Consider the following 4,501-nt stretch of genomic DNA (forward strand, 5'->3'; position numbering starts at 1 on the left):
GTGATGAACGCTAAAAGAGTGCACGTCAGACGAAGAACAAAGCCTCCTCAAGATAATAGAAAATAATATACTAGACTCTAAATCCAGGTGTCAGAAGGTATATAAAGTTAAACATGAGTGACCGTCCAATTTGGTATACTTTATATACCTGGTATGTTGGAGCATTTGAAATTTCCGCCAATGGGAATACAGGATTTTTTGACACACCTCCCCCACTGAATACAAACAAATCTGCCGCCACCGCGAAGTTACGTAAGTCAAAATATTACGATAGTACTCTACTTAGTTGGTTAGGCCAAGGAGGTTAAAATAGAGGTTAGGCCTAGGCTAGTTTCTCTGAATAGAATTATGTTGTTGTATTATTGGAATAAAGTTAAGGGCTGCTATACAGAATTTTACACTGGTGGTGGCTTAAACCAGGGAGTTGTTATAGTGACTCGCACCGCATTATGCTTTTATCATGACTATGCTACAACTTGCCCATGAAGCTGTAGAAAACAGGAATTTTGATTTAGCGACCGAAATCTACGACAGGCTTTTGAAGGATTCTGAACCTACGACAGAAGTGCTAGTCGGCAAAGGAGACTGTCTAGCGAAGGCTGGTAGGCTGTCGGAGGCCTTCGATGCTTACGCTTATGCTTGTCGTCTTGGGGAAATTATGCCTGAGAAATTAATCAGTCTTGTCGATTCTTTGGTAAGCAAATTATGTAATATAGAAGGTTTATCTGTTCAAGATTGTATGAATAAACAGTTGGACATGTTTACCTGTTTATTTTGCCATAGTATTCTGTTTGAACCTACAACATTGTCTTGCGGCCATACGTTCTGCAAATCTTGTTTTATAAAACACAAAGCATGGACATGTAAAATGTGCAATGAATTCAGTGACCCTGAAAGAGGTTTTCCAGTAAATGTTGATGTTTTATTAAGTGGGCAGTATAGAGAAATATTTTTCATCTGCTTACAAATCTGCCAAATTGAAAAACGAAGCAAATGTAAAGTTTAATGAAGGCGACTTCGATGGGGCAATAAAATTATACTCGGATGCATCAGTGTTAGGTAAGTAAATGTGCTAGCACATCCATTTATGTTGTTTATTCATTGACATGTGTTGTCCCATGGTTTGCAGAAGCAACAAGATAATTGTGACAAGCAAGGCCTATAATATATAGTATGCATTTTTTGAGTATTCATGGTTTTTTGAGTATTCATGGCTTTGAGTGTTGGAGTGGCACGCCTCTTGGCGACAGAAGTTCTCTGACCTCTCCATGGTGCATTCAAAGTTGTTTTATGTCTTTGTTATTAGTGTTGCTGAAATTAATAAAATAGAATAAAAATAAAATGAAATAATGCTTAAAAACCTGATTATAATTACTTAAAATAGTCAATGTTTAAGTCTCTTAAGATTTTCTATGAAGTGGCTGTAGAATTGTTACACACTAGTAAAATGTTATTATCCTTTTCTGCTTCATATATTCATCCAATCAGAATTAGGAATTTGTTCAGACTGTTGTATAAAAGCTGTTGTCAACTTTATAAACACCATCTTGAAATTGTAAGTCACTAAAACTACGGTATTAAATGTGTGAATAGAAAGTAAAACAATCTTATTTATTTTTTGACAATGTGTCTGTATTTTAAAGAGAACATTATATCTCCTCTGGTCTACAGTTGTTAAGAACAACAGATGTTTGTGGACAGAAAGAGATAAAATTCCTACAGTGTTCATGTTAGGCCAAATAAAAAAAAAAACTACTGTAATTTCTTTCTTAATTTCTCGCGCTTCCATTTACTCTGCCTCACCAATTTAATTTTTTAAAATTTCCTTAATTTTTTACAAAATGTACGAAAATCACTCCTCTCTCGATCATTTTGTGGTTGGGGATACATATGTATATATGAATCATCATGTCTGGTGCTTCTTTTATTTGCTTTCAATGTGTCTACTTGGTAAAATTGAGAAAGTAGTAGTTGTTTCCCATCGGCCATCTTGGATTTGGCATCTCGGAGTAAAACAAAAAAATGCCCTCATTCTCGTTTTTTTCAAAATATTAGGACGAGAAACCACTTTTTTTTAGTGGGGGTGCTGATGGGAGCACGAAGGTAAAGTGGGATGGTTTGATAGTCAGTTGAGGGGGTGCTCTCAAAATAAAGTGATTTTAGGTGTTTTTTAACTACTTGACTGTGATTTTTTGGGGGGTGACTGGAGGGGCGCAAGTAATTTTTGGAATGGCGTGCACCACCTTCTAGATACGCCAATGAGTAAGAGTGCACAGCTCCCATCCCAATTAGCTTGTAAAATATGCATTGACTGCTTCAGGAAAAAGAATTGCACAAACAGAATGGGTTAGAAGTTTAATTATCCTTAACCTACTCTTGATCCCATGTACACAGTATTAAAGGAGAACCATGTTTGTACAATTTTGTGTGGCTATTAACTCCTTGTTACAGTTGAGTTGTTATAAATTTTTATTTTTAAAACTTCATTTGATCAATCATGCTTTCAAAATATTTTCTTGTAGTTTTCATTTCCTGCCTCGTTTTGATCATCTTGTCTCAACCAATCAGAACATCCTACCATATTTGGAGAACCAATAGTAATGTACATCATGTTGATCAAATAATATAATCTGGTTTTTGATACTGTAGCAAAATACAGTTTTTTGTAAATAAATCGGTTACCTTTAATGAAACTGGTTTATTTACATAGAATTGTCTTTAATATACCCAAGTCTTGTTGACTTGCATGGTTTTATTGAGTCATAATATTAATAAATAAATAGATTAAATTAATATCGCATTCTGTTTATATCACCAGTTGATCATTTGATTCCCAGCAACAAGTCTCGCGTTCTAAGTGTGCAAAAAAAGTTTTCGGAAGCCATTGAAGAGGCGGACATAGCGTGCAAACTTAAACCCCTGTGGCCAAAGGTACTCATTAATAATTTTTTATTAACATTTTTTTTTATTAATTTAATTAAATAAATGATAATGAAATTTTATTAGGACACAAATCAGTGGCAGATCTAAGAATTTGAAATAGAGGAGATCCAGAGAGGGAATTTCACGGGTCGATAATATATTACCTCAGCCCCAACAATGTTGGTGCTGAGGTAAGAAAAATTTTGATTATACCTCTAGATGGCCGGAAATGGCATTCTTAGAATTTGACTATAATTTTCTTTATTTCTGATTTATTTTTTTTTTTAATCTTGAAAAATGTAGGGGGGCCCGGCCAGCTGGCCCCTCCCCCTTGAATCCACCTATGCAAATTCATTTTTTTTCCCTTAAAAATTGAAGGGATATTTCAGAAAGGGATGCACACTTATAATGGCAGGGAAGTATGAAGAAGCTCTAATGTCGTTACTTCAGGGACTATCGCTTGACCCCAATGCCACCAGCGCTAGAACAACACTGGCTCAGGTGAGAAACTATGTAAATAGTACTGCAATAGTAAATATAGTTGTTACGAAACAGTACATATAATCTGGTTCTACAAGGTCAGGTCAGTGGACTTAAGTAACAGCCAATCCTAATGCAGCTTATTCTTATATAAGCACTGAGGTATACATTATACAACTTTTTCTATTTAGGCTGGGAGATAATATCTCCTGATATGAAAACAATCAATCGAATTATGACACACGTCACCTTTATTAAAACTTGCTTTGTACAGGTATCTGTACTGGATTCATTTGAAATTGAGAATAGTCAACATTTTATCTAATGGCTTTCAAAAAACAATTATAATGCTAAATGTTTTTTTTAATAACTAAACGAAAATAAATAAAAGTAAGCTTTGTTTTTGTTTTTTTTGTATTTGATATTCTATTGTTATTTGGAATTTATACTGATCCTTATATTTCCTTTCACAGCCTTAAAAACTTTTTTTTTTCATTTAAAAAATTTGTTTTAATATTAGTTAAAATAAATGGTCATGATGTGCCCATATATAGTCATGATGTTCCAATATATAGCCGTGATGTTACGATGTGAAATGTTTTTTTCAAGTAAAATTGTTTTTATTACTGACATGCTTCCCCAGGTACTACAGAAAATTTTAACTCTGTTACCAACATCGGAAAATTTAAAGTGTGCGGAACTTCAACATCATGGTATTCTTGGTAGGTGTGCTCATGGAATGACAACACCATTCAGTGTCTTCTCATCTGGATTGGATGACCTGGCGTCAGCAATACTTGTAGGTTTTAACCAATCAGTACAAGGAGGGAGTATGGGAAGTAACCAATCAGGTGACAGAGGGAGTTCGACTAACCAATCAATTGAAGGAGAAAGTGTGAGAAGTAACACTAGCAACCAAGGCTCTTCCACAGGTGTATGCTTCAAGGTAATTGAAAATACTTTACATATTATTACATGATTATTGATTTTTATTAATTGAATTATGATATGCTAATTGTTTATTATGACAAAAAGAATTGTAGCCAAGGAGAAGGAAAAGAAGAGGTAGAAAAAGAAGAGAAATTGGTAGGATGACCAG

At 34.5% G+C, this 4,501-nt stretch overlaps 1 pseudogene; it reads left to right on the plus strand.

Moving 5' to 3' along the window:
* The first annotated feature begins 314 nt into the window (after positions 1-314).
* Positions 315-4,501, plus strand: part of LOC117106389 — a 9,924-nt pseudogene continuing 5,737 nt past the window's right edge.

Source organism: Anneissia japonica, unplaced genomic scaffold (assembly GCF_011630105.1).
Source record: "Anneissia japonica isolate Jap-2015-1 unplaced genomic scaffold, ASM1163010v1 scaffold287639_len43220_cov91, whole genome shotgun sequence".
Classification (NCBI taxonomy): domain Eukaryota; kingdom Metazoa; phylum Echinodermata; class Crinoidea; order Comatulida; family Comatulidae; genus Anneissia; species Anneissia japonica.